The sequence below is a fragment of the Pseudophryne corroboree genome, chromosome 5 (assembly GCF_028390025.1).
Source record: "Pseudophryne corroboree isolate aPseCor3 chromosome 5, aPseCor3.hap2, whole genome shotgun sequence".
NCBI lineage: Eukaryota > Metazoa > Chordata > Amphibia > Anura > Myobatrachidae > Pseudophryne > Pseudophryne corroboree.
Window position 1 is genome coordinate 427405330 of NC_086448.1, and position 12016 is coordinate 427417345.

The following is a 12016-nucleotide window of genomic DNA, read 5'->3' on the forward strand; positions in this document are numbered from 1 at the left end:
GGTCCTGTATGCTGTAAAAATATAGGGGTTCTGCTGTTAAAAAATAATACTTTACGAGTAGAGTGGGCCTGAACAGACACAGCAATCCTGCCATTGAATAAGCATGCTGGATAGTAAACCTGATCCAGCGAGAAATTGTCTGCTTAGAAGCAGGACACCCAACCTTCTTGGGATCATAAAGGACAAACAAAGTGTCCGACTTCCTGTGACGAGAAGTTCTCTTCACATATATTTTCAAAGCCCTCACAACTTCCAAGGACTTTGAGGTAATTGAGGTGTCAGTAGCCCCTTGCACAACAATAGGTTGGTTGATATGAAAAGCCGACACAACCTTCGGAAGAAATTGCTGACGCATTCTGAGCTCAGCTCTATCTTCATGGAAAATCAAGTAGGGGCTCTTGCATGACAATGCCCCAAATTCTGACACATGTCTAGCAGATGCCAATGCCAACAGTGTGACCACCTTCCAAGTAAGAAACTTGACGTCCACCTCCTGCAAAGGTTTGAACCAATCCGATTGCAGGAACTGCAGCACCACATTAAGATCCCAAGGTCCCGTAGGAGGCACAAAGGGAGTTTGGATGTGCAGAACCCCTTTCAAGAATGTCTGAACCTCAGGGAGTGCAGCCAATTGTTTCTGGAAGAAAATGGACAAGGCCAAAATCTGGACCTTTATGGAGCCCTGCTTGTAGAAAGAGGAAACACCATCCCAATTGAAACTCCACCATTTGAAACTTCTTGGATTCACACCAAAACACATACTTTTTCCAAATCCGTAACCCCCTTCCTAGCTTGTATCAGCGTAGGAATAACCTTTTTCAGAATACCCTTCCAAGCTAAGATCTGGCATTCAACCTCCATGCCATCAAACGTAGCCGCGGTAAGTCTTGATAGGCGAACGGCCCCTGTTGCAGAAGGTCCTCGCGTAAAGGAAGAGGCCTCGGATCTTCCAGCAGTAATTCCAGAAGATCCGCGTACCAAGCCATCCTTGGCCAGTCTGGAGCAATTAGGATCACCTGGACTCTTGTTCTTTTTATCATTTTGATAATCCTTGGGATGAGTGGAAGTCTAGGGAACACATACACTGACTGGAACACCCACGGAGTCACCAGTGCATCCACTGCTACTGCCTGTGGGTCTCTTGACCTAGAGCAGTACCTGCTAAGCTTCTTGTTGATGCGAGAGGCCATCATGTCTAGCTGAGGTATGCCCCATTGGCTTGGCACATCTGTGAACACCTCCGGGTGGAGGCTCCATTCTCCTGGATGGAGAACGTGTCTGTTGAGGAAGTCCACTTCCCAGTTGTCCACTCCCAGAATAAAGATTGCAGACAGTGCCAGTGCATGCTTTTCTGACCAGAGGAGGATTCTTGTTACCTCTGACATTGCTGCTCTGTCTTCGTTCCGCCCTGTCAGTTTTTGTAAGATACTGCCATTACATTGTCCGACTGAATCTGAATGGCCTGATCTTGCAGAAGCTGTGCCGCTTGTAAAAGGCCGTTATATATGGCCATTAGTTCCAGAATGTTTATAGGAAGGATGGATTCCAGACTTGACCACTTTCCTTGGAAGTTTTCCCCTTCGGTGACTGCTCCCCAACCTTTGAGACTTGCATCTGTGGTCAGAAGGATCCAATTCTGAATCCCGAACCTGTGGCCCTCCAGTAGGTGAGAAGTTTGCAGCCACCAGAGGAGTGAAATTCTTGCTTTCGGTGACAGGCGTATCCGCTGGTGCACGTGAAGATGTGATCCCGACCATTTGTCTAGGAGATCCAGTTGGAAAGACCTTTCATGGAATCTTCCATACTGAAGAGCCTCGTAGGAGGCTACGATCTTCCCCAGAAGGCAAATGCACTGATGAACCGATATCTGGGCTGGCTTCAGGACATCCCGTACCATTGATTGGATCATCAATGCCTTCTCTACCAGTAGAAACACCCTCTGCCCTTCCATGTCGAGTATCATCCCCAGGAAGGGCAGTCTCCTTGTCTGCTCCAAATGTGACTTTGGAAAGTTCAGAATCCACCCATGATCTTGGAGTAATCATGTTGAGAGAGCAACAAACTCTCCCTGAAAAGATGCTTTTATCAGCATATCGTCCAGATATGGAATTATGTTCACTCCTTGTTGTCACGATCCGGGTATCTGGACGCCATTTCTTACCCATCAGATGCCTCCTAAGGCTGGCTCAGCGCTCCAGGACCGGATCCCATCTGTTATCCTAATGTTCACATTCCTGCATCCTCTCCTGTCTCTCTGAGACGCTGTCACAGTAACGCCTTATTACATCTGGCATGGTGTCTCCCGCGGCCTCCGCCGCCGTCCCTGAGCTTCTGCATGCAGAGTGTCAGAGTGGCGATTACGTCAGCCGCGGCCTCCGCTGTGTCCGCGTGGTTGGATGTGCACTTGTCAGCCTGGCGTCTCCTGTCTCCAGTGGCCGGCGCCGCCATTACTGTTTTCATTACCACATGGATTACAAACCAAACTTCCCTCCAAGTGTCTGCATGGGCGCAGCCATCTTGGATTCTGTCAGCTGATCATTTCCTCCAATCTGTTGTCAGTATTGTTAATCTGCATAATTGCCTAGCCAATCCCTTCCTTGCTGCAGGTATAAATACACTGTGCCTGAGCAAGGAAGGCGTCAGTGCTTTGGTTGTCAAACCTAGTTCTTGTTTGTCTCTCTCCTGTGATTGTCTTCCAGGTTCCAGCTCCTGTCTCAAGACTTCCACCATAGAGACCCGCACCAGCATTCCACCTGCGGTGTAGCCTGACTCTCCAATCCATTGTGGATTCATCTGTTTCCAGCTACAACATTACCTGCTTCCAGCTCAGCTTTCAGCAGAGTACAGCTTCCCTTAAAGGGCCGGTGTCCTTTCTACACTTTACCACTCTCCACCGGTATTATTATTTCTCCGCTCTCAAGTTCTACATTTCAGTTCATATTTCATCGCTCCCAAGTTCATCTATTATTTAACTGGTTCCAGCCAGTATCCACTCCGTGCTAACAACAGTCTGGTTCCAGCCAGTATCCACAGCAGCTGTTTTACCTTCAGCAACCCAGCTTTTCCTGGAACACCAGCTGGCACAATCCTGGGTTATCTCCATTGCTACAGTCGGGCCTGGTAAGGACTTTCCATCTAGAAGATCATAAGAACTATCTCACACTACCAGTGCCCTGTGGCTCCTGCCATCCTGTAGTACCCAGGAACTGTATTTATTATTTGCTGACTTTTACGTTTTCTTTTACTGCTGCTGTGTTGCGGAGTTGTCATAATAAACATCATTGACTTTTATCCAAGTTGTCGTGGTCACGCCTTCGGGCAGTTATTATTCATGTTACTTACATGTCCAGGGGTCTGATACAACCTCCCAGGTTCCGGTACATCTCAGCCCCTACAACTGAGGCTGCCTCCCGTCAGCTCAGGCCCTCAGTTGTGACAGTAAGCACTGACCTAATGAATCCAGCCGGAGACCAGGATCAAGCGGCCAGGCCGATGCAAGAACTGGCAGCCCGACTAGAACATCAGGAGGCTGCACAGGGCCACATCATCCGCTGTCTCCAGGATCTCTCTACTCGGCTGGATGGGATTCAGACAACTCTCCGTGGATCAGGCACATCTGGTGCGTCAACCACAGTGACTCCAGTTATAACCCCACCCACCTTACCCATTTCTGCTCCACGTCTTCATCTTCCAACGCCAGCAAAATTTGACGGATCTCCAAGATTCTGCAGGGGATTTCTCAACCAGTGTGAGATTCAGTTTGAGCTACAACCTGGCAATTTTCCCAGTGACCGTACAAAAATTGCCTACATTATCTCTCTTCTCAGTGGCTCCGCCCTTGACTGGGCATCACCGTTATGGGAGAGGTCCGACACCCTGCTATCTTCTTACACTGCATTCGTGTCAACATTCAGGCGCATCTTCGACGAGCCAGGCCGGGTAACCTCAGCTTCATCCGAGATTCTCCGTTTACGCCAGGGGTCACGTACTGTAGGACAATATCTGATACAGTTCCAGATCCTGGCATCCGAACTGGCATGGAACGACGAGGCCCTGTATGCTGCATTCTGGCATGGCTTATCTGAGCTTATTAAAGATGAGTTAGCTACCAGAGACTTACCTTCTAAGTTAGATGAGCTAATCTCACTCTGCACGAAAGTTGATTTACGTTTCAGAGAGAGAGCAACTGAGCGTGGAAGATCATCTGCTCCAAAATCTTCTGCTCCTCCTCCTCGTCAACTGTCACCATCTAAAGATGAGCCCATGCAAATTGGCCGTTCCCGTTTAACTCCTGCTGAGCGCCGAAGACGCCTCTCTGAGTCTCTTTGTCTTTACTGTGCAGCTCCGTCTCACACCATCAATGCCTGTCCCGAACGTCCGGGAAAACTCCAAACCCTAGCTCGCCCAGGAGAGGGCCGGCTAGGAGTAATGATCTCCTCTCCATCTCCTCATGATTGTAATCTCCCAGTCTCGCTTCAAGTTGCTCAACGTTATCGGAACGTCATTGCCCTCCTTGATTCCGGAGCAGCTGGGAACTTTATTACTGAAGCCTATGTTAAACGGTGGTCCCTACCCACCGAGAGACTTCCTTCCTCCTTTTCCTTAACTGCCGTGGATGGCAGTAAAATTTTTGATACTGTTATTGCTCTAAGGACTCTACCAGTTCGTCTGAGAGTGGGAGTTCTTCATTCCGAACTTATTTCACTTTTAGTGATTCCAAGAGCCACACATCCTGTGGTCCTGGGCCTTCCATGGCTCCGTCTTCACAATCCTACAATTGATTGGACGACTACGCAAATCCTGGCATGGGGTTCCTCCTGTGCAGAGACATGTTTGTTTAAAGTATTGCCTGTCTGTTCTTCCTCCCCCAGGTCGTCTGATGTTCCACCTCCTCCATATCAAGATTTCACGGATGTGTTCAGTAAAGCTTCTGCTGATATCCTTCCTCCTCATAGAGAATGGGACTGCCCGATTGATCTCGTTCCAGGGAAGGTTCCACCTCGAGGCCGAACTTATCCGTTGTCTCTGCCTGAGACGCATTCTATGGAGGAGTACATTAAAGAGAACCTAGCAAAGGGGTTCATTCGACCTTCTTCTTCCCCAGCCGGCGCAGGCTTCTTTTTTGTAAAAAAGAAAGATGGTGGTCTGCGGCCGTGCATCGACTACAGAGGTTTGAACGACATTACCATCAAGAACCGTTATCCTTTACCCCTGATTACTGAGCTCTTTGACAGAGTTAGCAGAGCTACCATCTTTACAAAGCTGGACTTGCGAGGTGCATACAATCTCATCCGGATCCGTGAGGGTGACGAGTGGAAGACCGCCTTTAACACCCGTGACGGACATTATGAGTACCTCGTCATGCCCTTCGGATTGAGCAATGCTCCAGCTGTCTTCCAGCATTTTGTCAATGAGATCTTCAGAGACATTCTATACCGTCATGTCGTGGTCTATCTAGACGATATCCTCATTTTTGCCAACGATTTAGAGGAACATCGTTTTTGGGTTAAAGAGGTTCTGTCCCGTCTCCGTGTCAATCATCTCTATTGCAAATTAGAAAAATGCGTCTTTGAAGTCAAGTCCATTCCGTTTCTAGGGTACATTGTGTCCGGTTCCGGACTAGAGATGGATCCTGAGAAACTACAAGCAATTCAGAATTGGCCGGTACCCTTAACCCTCAAAGGGGTCCAGAGGTTCTTAGGGTTCGCCAATTATTACCGAAAGTTTATACGAGACTTTTCCACCATTGTGGCGCCTATTACTGCTTTCACCAAGAAGGGTGCTAACCCGTCCAAGTGGTCTGAAGAAGCCATGCAAGCTTTTCATCTTTTAAAACAGAGGTTCATCTCTGCGCCTGTCCTGAAACAGCCTGACATCGACTCTCCTTTCATCCTAGAGGTGGATGCCTCCTCCGTTGGAGTAGGAGCGGTGTTATCTCAGAGGGCTAAAGATGGCCATTTACATCCTTGCAGTTTCTTCTCCCGGAAGTTCTCCCCAGCTGAGCGCAACTATGCCATTGGCGACCAGGAGTTGCTAGCCATCAAGCTCGCTCTAGAAGAGTGGAGGTATCTGTTGGAGGGAGCTTCTCATTTAATCACCATACTTACAGACCACAAGAACCTTTTATACCTGAAGGGCGCACAATGTCTCAACCCTCGTCAGGCCAGATGGGCACTTTTCTTTTCCAGGTTCGACTTTAAACTCCAGTTCTGTCCGGGCTCTCAGAATCGCAAGGCCGATGCCCTTTCCCGCTCATGGGAGCAAGAAAATGAGTCAGAGTCTTCAGACAAGCATCCTATTATAAATCCGTTGGCATTCTCCACGGTAGGGATGGACTCTACGCCCCCATCAGGGAAAAGTTTTGTGAAGCCGATGCTAAGGAAGAAGCTCATGCATTGGGCCCATGCTTCCCATTTTGCCGGACATACAGGTATCCAAAAAACCCTGGAGTTTATCTCTAGGTCCTATTGGTGGCCAACTCTGAAAAAAGACGTCTTGGAGTTTATTGCATCTTGCCCAAAGTGTGCCCAACATAAAGTATCCCGCCAGTCGCCTGCGGGGCAACTGGTTCCACTATCCGTTCCCCGTCGACCATGGACCCACTTGTCGATGGATTTCATTACAGACTTACCCATGTGCAACAAGTTCAATACCATCTGGGTGGTAGTTGACCGGTTCACCAAGATGGCACACTTCATTCCTCTCACCGGTCTTCCGTCAGCTTCCAAGTTGGCTCAAGTATTCATACAAGAGATCTTCCGACTCCACGGTCTTCCTGAAGAAATTATCTCAGATCGAGGAGTTCAATTCACAGCCAAATTCTGGCGAAGTTTATGTCAAGTCCTCCAAGTCAAGCTAAAGTTTTCCACGGCTTACCATCCTCAGACCAATGGTCAAACCGAGAGGGTGAATCAGGACTTGGAGGCCTTCCTCCGCATCTATGTGTCCTCCTCTCAAGATGACTGGGTTCAACTACTTCCCTGGGCCGAGTTCTGTCATAACAACCAGTATCATTCTTCATCTTCTTCAACACCATTCTTCACCAACTTTGGATTCCACCCTAAAGTCCCTGAGTTCCAACCGCTTCCAGCAACTTCTGTTCCCGCAGTGGATATCACCTTGCATCAGTTTGCCAATATCTGGAAGAGCGTACGATCAGCTCTGCTCAAGGCATCGTTCAGGTACAAGAAGTTTGCGGATAAGAAGCGTCGAGCAGTTCCTGCTCTCAAGGTGGGTGATCGGGTATGGTTATCCACGAAGAATTTGAGGTTAAGAGTTCCCAGTATGAAGTTTGCACCTCGCTATATCGGTCCTTTCAAGATTGAACAAGTCATCAATCCTGTTGCTTACAGACTCCAGTTGCCTCCCTTCTTAAAAATACCCAGGACATTCCATGTTTCCCTGTTGAAACCGCTGATCTTGAATCGGTTTCATTCCTCACTTCCTCCTACTCCGAAAGTCCAAACTCAACGAGGCGTTGAGTATGAAGTGGCCAAGATCCTGGACTCACGTCACCGTTACGGTCAACTACAGTATCTTATTGACTGGAAGGGTTACGGCCCTGAGGAACGTTCATGGACCAATGCTTCTGATGTCCATGCTCCTGCCTTGGTCCGGAGATTCCATTCCAAGTTTCCTCAAAAGCCAAAGAAGTGTCCTGGGGCCACTCCTAAAGGGGGGGGTGCTGTCACGATCCGGGTATCTGGACGCCATTTCTTACCCATCAGATGCCTCCTAAGGCTGGCTCAGCGCTCCAGGACCGGATCCCATCTGTTATCCTAATGTTCACATTCCTGCATCCTCTCCTGTCTCTCTGAGACGCTGTCACAGTAACGCCTTATTACTTCTGGCATGGCGTCTCCCGCGGCCTCCGCCGCCGTCCCTGAGCTTCTGCATGCAGAGTGTCAGAGTGGCGATTACGTCAGCCGCGGCCTCCGCTGTGTCCGCGTGGTTGGATGTGCACTTGTCAGCCTGGCGTCTCCTGTCTCCAGTGGCCGGCGCCGCCATTACTGTTTTCATTACCACATGGATTACAAACCAAACTTCCCTCCAAGTGTCTGCATGGGCGCAGCCATCTTGGATTCTGTCAGCTGATCATTTCCTCCAATCTGTTGTCAGTATTGTTAATCTGCATAATTGCCTAGCCAATCCCTTCCTTGCTGCAGGTATAAATACACTGTGCCTGAGCAAGGAAGGCGTCAGTGCTTTGGTTGTCAAACCTAGTTCCTGTTTGTCTCTCTCCTGTGATTGTCTTCCAGGTTCCAGCTCCTGTCTCAAGACTTCCACCATAGAGACCCGCACCAGCATTCCACCTGCGGTGTAGCCTGACTCTCCAATCCATTGTGGATTCATCTGTTTCCAGCTACAACATTACCTGCTTCCAGCTCAGCTTTCAGCAGAGTACAGCTTCCCTTAAAGGGCCGGTGTCCTTTCTACACTTTACCACTCTCCACCGGTATTATTATTTCTCCGCTCTCAAGTTCTACATTTCAGTTCATATTTCATCGCTCCCAAGTTCATCTATTATTTAACTGGTTCCAGCCAGTATCCACTCCGTGCTAACAACAGTCTGGTTCCAGCCAGTATCCACAGCAGCTGTTTTACCTTCAGCAACCCAGCTTTTCCTGGAACACCAGCTGGCACAATCCTGGGTTATCTCCATTGCTACAGTCGGGCCTGGTAAGGACTTTCCATCTAGAAGATCATAAGAACTATCTCACACTACCAGTGCCCTGTGGCTCCTGCCATCCTGTAGTACCCAGGAACTGTATTTATTATTTGCTGACTTTTACGTTTTCTTTTACTGCTGCTGTGTTGCGGAGTTGTCATAATAAACATCATTGACTTTTATCCAAGTTGTCGTGGTCACGCCTTCGGGCAGTTATTATTCATGTTACTTACATGTCCAGGGGTCTGATACAACCTCCCAGGTTCCGGTACATCTCAGCCCCTACAACTGTGGCTGCCTCCCGTCAGCTCAGGCCCTCAGTTGTGACACTTGTCTGCGAAGGAGTAGCATCATCTCTGCCATGACCTTGGTGAACACTCTTGATGCTGTGGAGAGGCCAAAAGGCAGTGCCTGGAATTGATAGTGACAATCCAGCAACACAAATCCGAGATAAGCCTGGTGAGGCGGCCAGATTGGAATGTGAAGGTATGCATCCTTGATATCCAGGGATACCAGGAATTCCCCCTACTCCAGACCTGAGATCACCACTCTCAGAGACTCCATCTTGAATTTGAATTCCCTCAAGTAGGGGTTCAATGACTTTAGATTTAATATCGGCCTTACTGATCCGTCTGGTTTCGGTACCATAAACAGGTTTGAGTAATAACCCTTGTGTTTTAGTTGAGGTGGAACTGGAACAATAACATTTGTTTAGACCAATTTTCGAATGGCTTCCTGCAGAATAGCACTTTCTGTCAGTGAATATGATAAGCCTGATTTGAAGAATCTGTGAAGTGGGAGTTCCTGAAACTCCAGTCTGTAGCACTGGGTAACAATGTCTGTCACCCAAGAGTCTAGGCATGATGATGCCCAGATGTGACTGAAATCTTTTAGTCTCGCTCTCACCTGCCCGATCTCCAGGCTGGGAGGTCCACCATCATGCTGAAGATTTTGAGAAAGCAGAAGCTGGTTTCTGTTCCTGGGAACCTGTTGGTGCAGGTTTTCTGGATTTTCCCCGACCACCCCTAAAGAAGATGGAAGGGGATTTGGATTTCTTAAATTTTGCGGTCCGAAAGGACTGCAGTGTAGACATAGAATAAGATTTCCTAGTCGGTGGCGCTGCTGAGGGAAGAAAGTTTGACTTATCCGCAGTTGCCTTTGAGATCCACGCATCCAATGTGTCCCCCAAACAGAGCCTGACCTGTGAAGGGTAGGTTCTCCACACTTTTCTTGGATTCTGCATCCGCAGTCCATTGGCGTAGCCAGAGTCCTCTGTGTACCGAGACCGTAATGGAAGTAGCCCTTGCATTCAGCATGCCAAGATCTTTCATGGCCTCCACCATGAAGCCAGCAGAATCCTGTATGTGACGTAAAAACAGATCAATGTCACTTCTATCCATAGTATCTAAGTCCTCTAGTAATGTGCCCGACCACTTTACTATGGCCTTAGAAATCCACGCACAAGCAGTAGTGGGCCTTAAAGCCATGCCTGTAGCAGTGTATAGTGATTTGAGCGTAGTCTTAATCTTGCAGTCAGTTGGCTCTTTTAAAGCGGTTGAACCAGGGACAGGTAAAACCACCTTTTTAGACAACCTAGATACAGAAGCGTCTACTATAGGTGGGTTTTCCCACTTCTTTCTATCCTCTTCAGGGAATGGGAAAGCAATGAGAATTCTTTTAGGGATATGGAATTTTTTCTCTGGGTTTTCCAAGGATTTTTCAAATAAAGAGTTTAACTCCTTTGAAACAGGGAAGGTAAGCGAGGATTTCCTATTTTCGGTAAAATAAGATTCCTCTACTTGTTCAGGTACCTTCTCAGAAATATGTAAAACATTCCTAATGGCTTCAATCATTAGCTACACCCCTTTAGCAAGGGATGCATCACCCCCCCTGCATATCCCCATCACCGTCCCCTGTATCAGAGTCGGTATCATTATCAACTTGCATTATCTGGGCAAGTGTACATTTTTTCGGGTATGTAGGTGGGGAATTTAAGGAAGTAGTGGGAGCTGAAGACTTCATACCCTCTACAGATTTTCTCAAAAACTGCCTCTCTTTCTCATTATGTGATACCCGTAATGAAATCTGGGATATCATTCCCCTTAAAGAATCCACCCATGGGGGTTCGGATTCAGAAGGTTGAGAAAGCACATTGCAGTCCTGAGTACAGGGAATAGACTCTTCAGGAGAAGATACACACTCTGCAGCACATGACACACTGGGGGTCATTCTGATCCATTCGCTCACTGCTTTTTATCACAGCCGAGCGAACGAGTCCCTACTGCGCATGCGCCGGTGCTGTAGTGCACCGGCACATGCCAGACGGCTGAAGGCTGTAGCAGGGCTGCGATCGCCTCTGCCTGACTAACAGGCAGAGGCAGTCTCTGGGCGGGAGGGGGCAAAATGGCGGCATTTGGCCGCCGTTTCGTGGGCGTGGTCCGGCCAACGCAGACCTGGCTGGACTGAACGGGGGGCTGACTGCAGCGGCTGCATGACGTCACACGCAGCCGCTGCGGGCCAGGTAGTGATGAGTAGCGCCCGGCCAGCATGCTAAAGCCGGGAGCTACTCTTGAAGTGCAAAGGCATCGCCGCTGTGCGATGCCTTTGCACTTCTGTGAGGGGGTGTGGCACTGACATGTGGGGTGGACTAGCCCTGTGCTGGGCATCCCCCTGCATGTCAGGGAAGATGATCGTAGCTGTGCTAAATTTAGCACAGCTACAATCAACTCGGAATGACCCCCAGAGTCCTTAAACATGGTAATGTGGATATATACACTTACACACACACACACACACACACACACACACACACACACACGAAAATGTCAGACACAGTTTCTCCCAGAGCACCTTCATAGAGTCTCAGCGTATAAGAAGCCAGCCACACAGCGCCCCAGCAGACAGTTATTATGATAAAAGCCCGGCGCTGACTAACTAACTTAATAGGGTAGTTAGTACTGATACTACACTCCCCCTGTCTATAACACCCTGTACCCAAGAGGATAGCTGGAGTTATCTGGAGGACAGCACTCCCTGTCAGCGTGTCCTATGATCTGCAGGGAGAAAATGGCATTGGTGAGTACTGGATCCACTCTGAGAGGAACCCCCGCCCCTTGCAATGGTGCGCGGCTTCCAACACTTATTGATTATACTGGCCTGAGGTAATTGATGCTAACAGCAAGAATAAGCCCTTGTTAGCTAAGTGACCAGTTTATGGTGATCTGTGCTGGCCCAGGAGGCCCCTCAAAGCACCTACACTGTGTGTTGCTGAGCCTTCCTGGAGCGCAGCCTGTCAGAGCTGCGCTCCCACCCTTGTGCCGCCATTCCTGCCAGTGACCTGCTAACCAG